General features: G+C 40.1%; 1 long non-coding RNA gene across 1 annotated transcript in view; it reads right to left on the bottom strand.

Annotated features, from left to right (window-relative positions):
* Positions 1–4,798: 4,798 nt before the first annotated feature.
* LOC309851154 overlaps positions 4,799–14,742 on the bottom strand; it is a 33,486-nt gene continuing 23,542 nt past the window's right edge. Inside the window, exon 3 of the long non-coding RNA XR_014304659.1 lies at positions 4,799–6,713. This is a non-coding gene — a long non-coding RNA (uncharacterized lncRNA). The remainder of the gene's footprint in view (positions 6,714–14,742) is intronic.

The raw sequence follows: 14,742 nt of genomic DNA, 5'->3' as shown, positions 1-14,742 counted from the left end.
GCTGCACCATCAAGCACGTTCGACATTTAGTTCTGCGGGCTGACCCAGACCCTGCACCGCTGCCAATACCCCCCGCCCCCACACCACTCACCCAGCTCCCCATTGTTTTTCATAAGTGTCACTCACTTTCTCACCTCTGTTGTTTTCCTTCTGTCATTTGCTCTGCCTAGAAACCCCTTCTCCTCTTTTCCATCTGGCAAATTCCTGTCATCTCTGCTGGCCCGGGAACATTCCCTCTCCTCTGTGATGTTTTCTCCTACCCCTGTCTTCGAGGGACATGTTGCTTCGAGGCCACCTCAGATACACCTTCAAGGTCACTGAGGCTACAATTATTCACGTACACATCTGTTTCCTGGCTACCTCTGGCCTCCCCTCCCTCAGGGATTTGGTTTTAGTTGTCTGGTTATACCCAGTACCTTGCCCATGGTAGCTCCTGAAATCTTTGCTGGGTGAATGAACGGATACAGAAATTCAATCGGCGGCTTTGTACACATGAGCCCCATGCTGTGACCCACTGGCCCCACACTCCTCTAGGCAACACAAGCAAAGCAGAGACACCAAAACTATAAGTGGGAACATGAAAAATGGTCCTCCTCAGATGCCACTGAGCTCCGTGAAGCTTCACTGAAGCTGGATGGAGGGAAGGAGCAATGGCCCCTGGAGACGTTGTCTCAGTCTCTTTTCTGTGTGTCTGGGCTTCCTGATGGGGGTGTTCCCAACTCCCACTGGAGTGTACCATCTGATGACTTGAATTCTGCCTCCATGCCCAGGAGTGGGAGCCTGGCTCTACTGTAGCTACAATTATTGGCTGGGGGCTAGCCTTTCCAATCCCCTCTTCTGAGGGCTTCTTATGATACCCTGAATTCCCAGCTCTAAAACACCCAAGCCTGGGGTGCCTGGCTGGCTCAGTTGGTTAAGCATCTGACTCTTGATTTTGGCTCAGGTCACGATTCCGGGGTGGTGAGAATGAGCCCCACATTGGGCTCTGTTCTGAGTGTGGAGCTTGCTTAAGATTCTGTCTCCCTCTCTATCTGCCCCTGCCTTTGCCCCCACCCCCCAACTCGTACTCTCTCTCTAAACAAAAATTAAAAAAAAAAAAAACAAAAACCCACCCAAGCCTGATAGATAGTAGGTAGCCTGAGATGAGGAGCACCATGAACTCCCACGGCCAGACTGGACCCTTTGGACTTGGATGTGAGCCTTGCCCAGACATACGCTCACCCACCTCTTTGGATACCCACAGTGTCTGTGTCTTTCCCCTCAGCCTGCTGGGCAGCCCGCTCCCACAGCCAGAGGCAGACAGATGCTAGAGTGGACCCATCTGGTTGAACATTGGCCCTGGCACTAACCAGTGGGAGGAATCTTGGGAAAGTGGCTTCATCTCCATTTCCTCACCCGCCAATGGGAATAATGCTGTCTCATAGGAAAGACAGAATTAAGTGAGTTCACTTAGATACACAAAGAGCATGAGTTCCTTTCCCTTCTGTTTGGGGAGCTCCACCTTTTCCTAGATTTCTCCCTCCCTTTCCCTTCTTGGTGCTTGAAGGCCAGGGTTCAAAATGCCTCATGGTCTGAAAGAGAAAAGGAAAAAGAAGCACTCTCCCAGAGTCCTGCTGCACAGCTGAGCTCTCCTGGGGGTCCCCCCTCTCCTGCTCCCTGGGGAAGGCAGGGCCACATTAACCCCAAGGACCATGGAACACGGGGAGTGAATAGGGCACAGACTGCGCAGCACATTTCAACCAAAGTGAAAAGAACCCCATTATTAGGAAGTGTCATAATGGAATATTCCTGCTGACGTGAGTGGGCAAAAGGGGACGAAATGACCCAGGGACAGGGAGGTGGAGGAAAATGGAATTTTCATTTTCAGGGGGGTCTGCAGTCTCTCAGCCTGGATGGGAGGTTCCCCTTGTACAGGATGGAGCGCCGGTGGCTTTCTCGGAGACGCGGGTGAGATTCACTGTGTGATCAGTTCAGTGTGCACAGGGCAGAGTCCTTCCGGCGGAGCGGTACTCGGTAAAGGCGAGGTGGCCATTATGTCGTTACAATTTCCCACCCTTCCCACTTGCTTCAATTTCTGATTCCTTTTCTACCTCTGTCCTTTCACCACAGCCAAGTAAATAGAATGACTCAGAGATTCAGTGACAGCTGCTCTCAATCTTCAATTTAGTTCAGATAGTTTCCTCCTGTGCACCGAAAATTTCCCAGGTTGCTCCTTCCAGACAAATTATTTGGTTACTTTTTTGTTTATTCCCCAAATCACATGCAGGGGTCCGGGGTAAGAGGAGCTACTCTGTCCCCACACGGTTCAGTAGGAGAGACAGGGAGGTAAATAAATGATCCAGGACATGTGCTAAGAGCTGCCACAAAGCGCCGTGTGAGGTGCGGTGGGAACACGGAGAAATGAGTGACTGAGGGCCACAGAAGAATGTGCACACTTGGACAGCGTCTTCAAGGGTGAGTCCAAGTTTGCCCAGATTGACAGATGGGGCAGAAGACATACCTAATGGAGAGACCAACATGTCCAAGGCTTCCCATGCCCAGGTCGGTTTGGCTAGAATACAGGGGTTTTTAAGGAGAGAGCAAGAGCTGGAGCTAGCCAGGCTGAAGCCTGATCAATTCACTCAACAAATGTTCACTGGATACCTCCTGGGCACCAACAATTGCACCATGTGCTGGGGACGCAACAAGGTGTGGTCTTTGCCTGCTTAGGGCGCACTCATCATGAAGGAGACATGGGGAATCCAGTGGTCCAAGCCCCACCCTGAAATGCCTTCAGAAGCTATGTGAAGGAATGTGGTTTTTCTGCAGTAGGAAATTAGGAACCGTTGAAGGATTTTGAACAAAAGAAAGTCACACTCATTTTAACATTTTAATTGGTAGAAGATGGACTGGAGATAGGTAACACCAGGGAGAAGAAGCCAGGTAGGAGGCCGCTGTGATAATCCACATAGGCTATGACAAAGGATTTAATTAGGCAGGAGGTGTTTATCAGGAAGTGATCTGGCTATGCAGTCATAACCTGACTCTTTAACAAAGACCCCTCATTTTTTATGATGGTAAAATACATATAACATAAAATATACTATTTTAACCATTTTACAGTGTACAATTCAGCAGCATTTAGTACATTCACAGAGTTGTACAGCTATCTCCACTATTTAGTTCCAGAACATTTTTATTACCTTAAAAGGAAACCCTATAACTATTAAGTAATCACTCCCTATTCCCCTTCTCTTGTCTCCTGGAAACCACAAATTTACTTCCTATCTCTATGGATAGGACTACTCTGGATATTTCATGTAAATGGAATCATATAATAGGTGACCTTTTGTGTCTGTTTTTTTTTTCCACCTAGCATAATGTCTCCAAGCTCTATCCACATTGTTGTATCAGTAGCTCATTTACTTTTTATGGCTGAATAATATTCCATTGTATGGATATGCCACATTTTCTTTATCTGTTCACCTGTCATGAACATTTAGGTTGTTTCCACATTTTTGTTATTGTGAATAACGAAGTCATAAACGTTGATGTGTAAATTTTTTTATTGCCTTTTTTTTTTTTTTTTTTTGCACTTCCTGCTCTTTGGGGCATATACCAAAGAGTGGAATTGCTGAGATTCCTTCTTTTAACTTAAACATTTTAGTTCCCAGAGAAATCTACTTTTTGGAACACTTACAGGAAAGTTTTCTTCACCTGCCTAAAGATTATAAATGCCAATGGTGGCGTTTCTTTTGGTTTACGATTTTAGTGGTATCAGCTTCAATCCTAGACTTTTGCCTAGGGCCTGCCACCCTCTCGTCAGCAAGAAGTGATCTTCAGGAAGAGTCTGGGTTTCTGAAGTGGCCGTGGAAGCAAATTGACTTAGCTTTCTTGACTTAGAAACATATGGTCAAATTCTTTGAATTCAACAGAGTCCATATTGTCAGTCCTGATTTGCCTGCCTGGATTATTCAAAGAAGGCCCGACGGGACCAGTGCTGATAATTAGAGACTCTCAGCTTCTGACCTCAGCACCTGCTTCAGGATGTAGAATTATCATTCCATGGTCATTTGAAGGATAGATGCAACACTATTTCTTCCATTGGCCCAAATATGGTCTTCTACAATGGCTAAATTAAATGTTGAAATACTTTAGCCCTCTTGGTTTTATATGTGTGTTTGGGGAACAATAATGTGCCCAGATGTTTCTGTCTGTACCGATGTGATCTAGTGGGAGGAACACTATCTTTGGACTGGACAGAACTGAGTTTTAATCCTGCTACTTCCTAGCTGTATGACTTTGAACAAGTTCTTTAAATTCTCTAAGACTAACTTCCCTCATTTGTAAAAGAGAAGTTGTAATACCATCAGGATAAGGATGACTCAGTTTTGACTAATGCCCCAAAATGCTGAGAAAAAAAAAAAAGATGGCAAGAATCTCCCTCATTCCAAAAGTGAGGTGCTAGAACACATACGCAGGGCTTACAAGAAGGCATCCTAGAACCAGTGTTATGATCCCTATCCTCTACCTACCGCTACCTCCCTTGCAGTACACAGAGCCAGAAGCTGTCAAGGCCAGAAGTTGATATTAGATTTCTTTGGATAGACTTGTCCCTCAGTAAGAGTTGTACTCTTCCCTTGGGAGAGAGCTAGGGAATGTCTCACTCCCACTACAAGTTTGATCAGAAGGTTCCAAGGAAACTGTAACTCCTAAATTGGGAAGAAGGCAAGACTGTGTGCTCTCACCACGGCTTTACAACATCTATTGGAGTTCCTAGCTAGTGCAATAAGGCAAGAAAAAAAATAAAAGTCATAGATTGTAAAAGAGGAAATAAAACTGTCTTTATTCAAAGATGACATAATTATATACATAGATGATCTCAAAGAATCTGCAAAATAAGCTACAAGAGCTAATAATGAGTTTAGTAAGATTACAAGGTAAAGATTAAAACCCAAAGATCAATTGTATTCCTATACACTAGCAATTAACAGTTGGAAATTTATGGATTTTAAATACTATTTCTGATAGCATCCCAAACCACAAAATCTTTAATTATAAATCCAATAAAATTTGTACAAGATCTATATGCTGAAAACTACTAAACACTCATGAAATAAAAAAGAAGACCTAATAAATGGATGGCTCATGGATTAGAACACTCAGTATTAAGATGGCAGTTCTTCCCCAATTAATCTATTGATTCAATGCAATCCCAATCAAAATCCAGGAAATTCTTTTTGTAGATATTGACAAGTTGGGGGACACCTAGCAGGCTTGGTTGGTCTACCAACCATGTGACTCTTGATCTTAGGGTTGTGAGTCCAAGCCCCACATGGGGTGTAGATATTACTTAAAAATATAATCTTTACTTAAAAAAAAAAAAAGTAAGGTAGAAGGAATACTGTTAGGTACCCACCTAAGGAGGTACATAAGCAGTTAGCCTAAAAAGACATTCTAGCTGGGCCAAAGGATTCAGTTGTAGGGGAACCTGGAGAACCCCATGGAAGCCCATGGAAGAATTGCCAGCCCTAGGCATCCACCCCAGTGGCACCACTGTCATATAGAACTTTCTTGCCCTTGATCTTTCAGCCTCTCATCCCTGTAACCCTGGGAGGCCAAAGGGAATTTAGTGAAGTAAGTGGAGGTGATGGGAGGAACCCTCAAGGGAAAATCATCAGGTAAACCTGCAATGGATTTCTGGAACCTCTGGACCAGGAAATCAGTTTCTGGAACTCAGTAAGAGATGAAATATAATGAAAGTCATTATTTTTTCTTTTAGATAAACATGAATTATTCACCAAAGACCTAAATTCTGTATTATTACAGCTTCACATTTATCAAGGAGATAGAACATTTTTTTTTTTTTTTTTTTGTCTCCATCTCTGGGAGGGAAGTATGACCTCACCTTGCTCAGTGGGACAAACACTGAGTGTCGTGGTCACTTTTAATTGTGGAAGAAGGTGAACTTCCCATGGGCCAGGGTGCTAAACACTGTGGTTATTTACATACTGCTCGTGTCTGTCCTGAATGATAATGCTCTTATTCCTATGCTGCCTGAAAGTGGCGAATTGTCCTCGCCCACAGAGAGAAAAATATATGATTTTTTGTGATGATCTTAATGTCAAATTTGCTGATTCGGAAGTCTGCCCTTAAGATGGAAGGTAGGAGGGTAAAGTTCTTTCTGAACCTGGTTGGAGAGGAGGATAAAGAGGAAAGGTCAAGGAGTTAAACCCAAGGATAGATTTGAGCCCATGGCTTGACTGAACTCTTGTAAGTAACTCCATTTTCTCCAAGGGCTGCATTAGCCACTCATGACAAGGGTCTTCTAGAGGCTCAGTCACTTTTGGAGGTGACTGAAGTACATTTGTGGAAGGGAAGAAGGTGATTCTAACCCTCAGGGGGAGAGAGCCCTCAAGTGTCTGAGCTCACTTTATCGGGACACTGCAACAGTGTTTATCAACCCCAAGAGTGATGTCAGATTTAATTTTGCTGTCAAGGGCTTCATAAACCTATGATGAAATGTATCCCAGAACCTAAATTACTCTTGTTGTTGTGATTGTCATCCCTGAGATCTGGTCTTTTGTGATAATCTTTCATGACATTGGGTACACCCACACCTCATTCCCCATCTCCCCTGTGAAGGATGACTGCGTTGGTCTGTGAAAGCATCAAGGTAATCCATGGCTTTCTCTCTTAGTGTTAATTTATCTTCTCTGAGATTTGCTTCAGACCTAGGATGGGATAAGGAAAAAAATTTTTAAAAACCTCACTTACATGTGTGCTGAGTATGTTTAAGTACGTCCTAAACACCCACATTAATCTTAGTCCTCATCACTTAGCTGGTACAATAATTATTGAATTATTTTTATGTGTCCTTGTATTAGCTAGGACTCCTTTTTGCAAATATTAGCAATACAACTTGAGGCTCATGTAACTGAAAAGACCAGACATTGGGACAGGCTTCAGGCATGACTGGATCCAGGGGTTTAAATCAAGGCTTCAGGACTCGATCTCTGAATTCTCTCTCTTTAGGCTCATGTGTAAACCAACTACTGCATCCAGGAGGCTGGAATAAAATAAATGGTCATATCTTCAGTCCTTGAACCCAGGAACAGATAGCTCCAACTGACGCACAGGACCAAATGTGAGAAGGGGAGAGACTCCTCAAAGGAAAATGGAGTGTTGTGACCTGGAGGAAAGGGACTGGAAGTTGAGCAGAAAAACTTAACATCTGTTAAGAGCAAATCTTGGCTCTGTCTTTTCTGAGCTCTGCCAGCTTGGGCAAGTTATTAAACATTGCTGTGCCACTTCCTCGTTTTTAAAATTGGGGAAATAGCAGTCGATACTCAAGGATGTCAAAGGATTAAATCAAGTCCTCTGTGTGAAGTGCTTAATACAAATAGTAAACAGTTAAATGTCAGTTGTTATAATCATATCAATTATTCCTATTTTTGTTAAAACTCCCTAACAATAAATTAATATCTATATTTCTGGCATCTGGTATAATGCCTAGCACATAGTAAATATGTAACAAACAGCTGTGGAGTAAATGAATGGATGAATAAGGACACATGAAACCCTGAAATCATCACATTATCTCTGATTATAAAGAAAGTATACACATACACACACACAAATATATATGCATATATATATGTATGTATGTATATATGTATATTTTAAAGTATACATAGTTTAATTTTATTTTAGATTTGTTTAGGTTAATTTTATTATTTTGAAATGTGTCATCCACATAAGTGAGTCAAAAAAAAACCATGCAAGTACATGCTAAAGAAAAATAATGAGTTGAGACCCAACTGACCAGCAGCTAGGTCAAGAATGAAAATCGGTGCCCTTTCCCAATTGCAGTCTCCCTTATCCAGCAGACGTATCCATTATCCTAATGCTTTCTAGATAATTAGTCTCTTGTTTTACTTTATGGTGTTACCACTAACATATCCATCCCCAGATCATATAGTCTTATCTTTTTTTTTTTTCTAACTGTATAGACTTCAGAATCTACTGTATGCAGCCATTTTTGTTTGGCATCTTTTGCTTCAACATTGTGCTTTGAGATTCTTCGTTGTCAATGAGTGGAGTTGTAGTCCATTCCTTCTCAATGCTATATGGTATTTCATTTTAATTATATATATTTAGTGTTATTGGACATTTGACTGTTACTAATATTGCTGCTTTGGTTATTCCTTACATTTCTTCTGACATATTTTTGGGAAAGCTTCTCTAGGATTTACACCTAAAAGTCAAATTGTTGGGTTGTTTAGGCATGTATATATTTGACTTTACTTGAAAATGAACTTTTCCATAAGTGCTTTGAAAAATTCGCACTCCTACCTGCCATCGATGAATAGTGGACAATCCCACTGCTAAATGCTTTCTGCAGTTGTAATTATCAGACTAAATTTTGCCAATCATATAGGTATGTAATGAGATCTTCATATGGTTTTAATCAGAGGTTAAGCCAGTTTTTGTATGTTTATTCATCATTCATGTTTCTCCTGTAAAGTCTGTAAAGTTCAAGTCTTTTGCTTGGGGAAGATTATTTGCTTTTTTAAAAATTCATAACAGTTATTTCTATATCCGGGATATTTCTTCTTTAAGAGTTATATATGTTAAAAGCAGAAAATCCAATGTAAGCAGAAGGAAGGAAATAATGATAAGACCAGAAATTGCTAATATACAACATAAAAAACAGTGGAGAAAAATCAATGAAACCAAAAGCTGGTTCTTTGAAAAAAATCAATAAAATTGGTAAACTAGGCAGACTAAGGATGGAAAAAAAAGAGAGAGAAAGAAGACATAAATTATTAACATCAGGAATAAAAAAGTATCAGGAGTTAAAGATGTCATTTTGCAGACATTAAAGAATATTAAAGGAATATTATGCCAACTTTATGCCAATAAATTCAAGCAATTTAAATGAAATGCACAAATTTTCTTAAAGAACATGAGTAGCCAAAGCACAATCAGGAAGAAATAGATAATCTGAATAGCTGTAAATCTATTAAAGAAATGTCTATTTAGGGGCATGTGGCTGGGACATTTGGAAGAGCAGACGACTCTTGGTCTTGGGGTTGTGATTTCTGGTCCCATGTTGGGTGTAGAGATTACTTAAAAATAAAATCCTAAAAAAGAAAGAAAGAAATGTGTACTTAAAGTCTTCCCATAAAGAAAACACCCGTCCTAAATACCTTCACGGATGAATTTGAACAAACACTTAGGAAGAAATAATACTGATTATACCCAATCTCTTTCAGAACATAGAAGATGAGGGAATCCTTCCCGACTCATTTTATGAGGCCAGCATTACAAAGATAGCAAAACCAGACAAAAACACTACAAGAAGGGAAAACTACAGGCCAGTATTCCTCAGGAACATAGAAATATAAATCCTTGACAAATACTTAGCAAATTGAATCCAGCAACATGTAAAAGGATAATACATTCTGAGATCAAGTGAGGTTCATCCTGAGAATGTAAGATTAATATGACCTTCAAAAATCAATGTAATTCATATTAATGCAGTAAAAAAGAAAAGCCATATGCTCATCTAAATAGAAAAAATATCTCATGAAACCCCACATCCATTCATGATATAAACTCTCAGCAAACTTGGAATAAAAAGGAGCCCTTAACCTGGTCAAAGATGTCTTCAGAAAATCTACAGTTAACATTATTCCTAGTGGTGAGATGTTGAATGCCTTCCTCCTAAGACTGAACAAGACAAATGTGTCTACCCTTCCCACTGTATTCTAAGTTTTAATGGAGAAAAGAGAATAAAGCAAGAGGAGGGGAAAAAGGTGTACAGAAAAGAAGAAATAAAACTGTCTTTATTCACTGGTAATGGATTATCTATATAGAAAATCTTAAGGAATCTACAAAAAAGCTACTAGAACTAATATAAGTTCCATAAGGTCACGGAATTCAATTTGAATACACAAAATTCAATTGTGTACCCATACTATTAGCAACAAAAAATTGAAAATTGAAACTTAAAGATCCTTATGTGTTTTTGATTGGGATTAAATTGATTCTCTAGATCACCTTGAAGAGAATTGATATCTTTACTAACTTGTGTCGTTCAATCCATGGACATGATATAACTGACTGAGCCACCCAGGCCTCCTTAATTTATATTTAAAAAAATGATTTTTATTTATTTATTTCAGAGAGAGAGAACAAGCTGGGCAGACAGACAGAGGGAGAAGGAGAAGCAGGCTCCCCACTGAGCAGGGAGCCTAATGTGGGGCTCCATCCCTGGACTCTGGGATCAGGACCCGAGCTGAAGGCAGACACTTAACTGACTGAGCCACTTGGGCACCCCAGTAAATAATTTATTTATTATTTTATTTAAAAAATTTATTTATAATTTTATTTAAAAAAAAGAATGGGGGGCACCTGGGTGGCTCAGTGGGTTAAGCCTCTGCCTTCGGCTCAGGTCATGGTCTCAGGGTTGTGGGATCGAGCCCCGCATCGGGTTCTTTGCTCAGCGGGGAGCCTGCTTCCCCTTCTGTCTCTGCCTGCCACTCTGCCTACTTGTGATCTCTCTCTCTCTGTCAAGTAAATAAAATCTTTAAAAAAAAAAAAAGAATGGATGGGGGCTCCTGGGTGGCTCAGTCATTAAGTGCCTGCCTTTGGCTCAGGTCATGATTCCAGGGAGCTGGGATTGAGCACCACGTTGGGCTCCCAGCTCAGTGGGAAGCCGGCTTCTCCCTTTCCCACTCCCCCTGCTTGTGCTCCCTCTCTCGCTGTCTCTCTCTCTGTGTCATATGAATAAATAACATCTTAAAAAATTAAAAAAAAAATGGATGTTGAATTTTTTCAACTGCTAATATAGCTAATGATCACATGATTTTTCTCTTTTATTATATTGCTTTGCTTGTAATGCATTGTCCTTTTCATATATTGCTGATTCACACTGCTAATATTTTTTAAATATTTTATTTATTTATTTGACAGAGAGAGAGAGAGTTCACAAGTAGACAGAGACAGGCAGAGAGAGAGGAGGAAGCAGGCTCCTCACTGAGCAGAGAGCCCGATGTGGGGCTTGATCCCAGGACCCTGAGATCATGACCTAAGCTGAAGGCAGAGGCTTAACCCACTGAGCCACCCAGGTGCCCCTCACATTGCTAATATTTTGCCTTTTATTTTTGAACCTATGTTCATGAGAGAGATTTGCCTGAATTTTTCCTTTTTTATACTTTCAGGCTTGGATATCAAGTTAATGTTAGATTCATAAAATTAATTGAGGGAATGGGAGCTCCTTTTAAAATTCTCTGAAATAGCTCATACAAAATTATAATTATTTATTCTTTGAATGTCTGTAACTGCCCACATCACCAGATCTGTAGTCTACTATGTAGGCAGGTTTAAATTTACAAACTCAAATCTTCTTTGAGGTTACAGAGATGTTCAGGGTTTCTATTTCTTGAATCAGATTTTCCTAAGAATGTGCCTATCTCATAAAACATCTCAAATGTAGTGACATAAAAACTTTCAACAATGTCCTCTTACTTTGTTTCCATGACTGTAGTCTCTGTATTTATATCACTGTTTCATTCCTGGTATGGTTTATGCGTTTTCTCTTTATTTCCCAGTCTTACCAGAGGTTTGTCACTTTTATTAGTCTTTTCAGAGGATCGATGTTTGACTTTGTTAATTTTCTCTATTGTGTTTATTTTCTGTTTCATTAATTCCTACTCTTAGCTTTGTCATTTCCTTTCCTACCTTTCTTAAGTTTATTTTGCTAATCTGTTTCTAACTTCATAAAATGGAGGCCAAGTTGGATGGTGATTTTCTTTTCTTTTCTTTTTAAGATTTTTTAAATTTATTTGACAGACAGAGATCACAAGCAGGCAGAGAGGCAGGCAGAGAGAGAGAGAGGAGGAAGCAGGCTTACATTTCCCTCAAAATTATTTAGCTCTATTAAGATCTTGCTGTGTCTTTTCACTACAGCTTAATTCTTAATATTTTCTGATTTCTACTATGTTTTCTTCTCTGATCCCTTGGTTATCTGAACATGTGTTTCTGAGTTTCTACGCATAGAAGGGGTATTCTAGTAACTTTCTGTTGTTGTCAGAGAATGCAGTCTGTATGATTTTAGTTCTTAAGAAAGGTATTGAGATTTATTTATGACCCAGTATAGAGTCCATTTTTGCAAACGTTCTGTGTATATTTGAAAAGATGGTATTTTTGTAGTTTTGGGAAATGGTGTTCTAAATTCATCTGTGATGCAGTGAAAAGGTGCCACTCCGTTCTGATAAAGATGTCTATGGAGGTCACGATCGTGTACAATTCATCTCTCTTGTTAAGGGGAGCATAGTTGACCAGAGCCCTCCTTGCCATGCGCCTCTGGATCTACCAACACATCTTTGCAGAAACACTCTTTCCCTGGGCTGTTCCCAGCAAGGAGCTGAACAGATCAAGGGCTTTATAGCGCAAGTTCATTCCCTAATGGGCAACTTTGGCTGAGAGCTACCCCATCAGTCTGGCCAGCACATTTGTAGAAGCATACTGGAATCTGAAACTTTTCCTGCTTGTTTTTCCTTCTTTCTCCCTCTCCTTTCAGACCTGTCTACCACGGCTGCTTCCTTCCCTCCTTCACAGGCAGTCTCCTCAGTAAATGTCTGGAACATCTAATCCCATCTTAGGATCTATTTCCCTGAACTGACCTAATGTCCATCAGGTTGTTCAGATCTCCTATATCCGTATTGATGATTTTTTACTGTTTGTTCCACCAGTTAATGGAAAAGGTGAGTAAAGTGTCCCATTATGATTGCTGCTTTCTTTCTCTTGGTAATTGTCATTTTTGGCTTAATATATTTGGAAATTTATTGAGTATATAAATTTAATATCCTGTTTAGCTGAATTGCTTAACTTTCCTTGTCTGAAGCATGCTTTTTGCCTTAAGTTTATTTTGCTTAATATTAAGATAGCTAAACCTTGGGGTGCCTGGGTGGCTCAGTGGCTTAAGCCTCTGCCTTCAGCTCAGGTCATGATCTCAGGGTCCTGGGATTGAGCCCCCCATCGGGCTCTCTGCTCAGCGGGAGCCTGCTTCCCCCTCTCTCTCTGCTTGCTGCTCTGCTTACTTGTGATTTCTGTCAAATAAATAAAATAAGATCTTAAAAAAAAAAAGATAGCTAAACCTTTTCTTAGTAATCTCTTTCATTTTTTCGCTTTCAAACTCTGTATGCTCTCGCTTAAGATACATTTCTTAGGAAAAAAATGCGTTTCTTAGGAGCAGCATATGGTTATTTTTTAAAAAAATATATCCAGTCTGACAAGCTCTGTATTTTAGGGGAAGCATTTAATTCATTTACATTTGTTATAATTATTAATATTTTCAGGTTTATGGCTATCATGTTTTTAATTTCTTGTTTTTTATTTCTGTTTTTCCCACAAGTTCCACTTATCTTTCTATCTTCTCTTGCCCTCGTCTAGATTGATTTGTTGTTTTTTCCATTTTCTTTCCTTCCACTGGCTGAAGAACTGTTCCTGCTCTGTAAGTGGTTTCTCCAGAAACAGCAGTAAATAACTTACCAACATCAAAATTACTCAATAATTTTACTCTTCTGAAAAATATGAAAACCTCACCACCTCCATTTACACTTTCCTGATGTCTATTCTGTTATTGCTGTGCTCCTTAGTTCCCTCAGTTTGCCTTTCGCAATTCCATGCCTATTACGTTGTTGCTTTCTATAGTCAACATTCTATCTGCTTTTCACCTTGTATGTGCCTTATTCCCTCTTGCTTCTCACACCTTACGTCAGGACTCATTTTTCTTTTGCCAGGAGTGAAGGTTTGGTACCCAAGTCTCTCAGTTTTTCTTTGTCTGGAAGTGATTTTTCCCCTTTCATTACAGATATGGAATTGACAGCGACCATCATTTTCTCTCCACACACGGAAGATATCCTGCCCTGTCTTTTGATTTCTGTTGATACCAGTGAGTAGTAAATTGTTTCTCACTCCTTTAAAAATAATCTATCCTGGGGCACCTGAGTGGCTCAGTTGGTTGAGTGTCTGACTCCGGGTTTCGGCTCTGGTCATGATCTCATGGGGTGTGAGCTGGAGTCCACTGACGGGGGCTCCGTGCTCCATGCTCAAGCCCCTCACCCCAATGCTCATATTTTCTCTCTTTCAAATAAATAAATCTTAAAAATAAAATGTGTCTTTTCTCTCTCATTGCTCTTAAGATGTTCTCTTTGTCTTTGGTGTTTTGCAATTTCACAGTGATGGATACTCATATCTCGTGATGGTGAAATAGCAGAACACCAAAGACATCTATCTATCTATCTATCTATCTATCTATCTACTTATCTACCTATGTGTCTACCTACCTACCTGCCTACCTACATAGCTTTTCCTTGGGATTCCTTGGATTTCTTGATTCTTTGGGTTGGTTGTTTCCTGAGTTCTGACAATATTCCGTCCCATCTCTTCAGATGTTGCCTCTGCCCCATCCTCTTTTCCTTTCCTTTTGGAACTGTAATTAGACATTTGTTACAATTCTTGATCTATCCTTCCTGTCTTTATTTCCTCTTTCATTTTGTCTTGGTCTCCCTGTGCTGCAATTTGGAAATGTTTTTCAGACCAGCTTTCCAGTTTACCCATTCTCTTCACATGTGATTTTTCTAATAAATCTGTCCATTGAATTGTTTGTTTGTTTTTTGAGCCCATAAGGGCTCTTTTGGTTCTTTTCCAAACTCACTTGATAATTTTTTATAGCTTCTTTTTTCTTGTATG

The sequence above is a fragment of the Mustela nivalis genome (genome assembly GCF_964662115.1).
Source record: "Mustela nivalis genome assembly, chromosome: 17".
Taxonomy (NCBI): Eukaryota; Metazoa; Chordata; class Mammalia; order Carnivora; family Mustelidae; genus Mustela; species Mustela nivalis.
The sequence above is the reverse complement of the archived record's forward strand: the minus strand, read 5'-3'. Positions and strand labels throughout refer to the sequence as shown.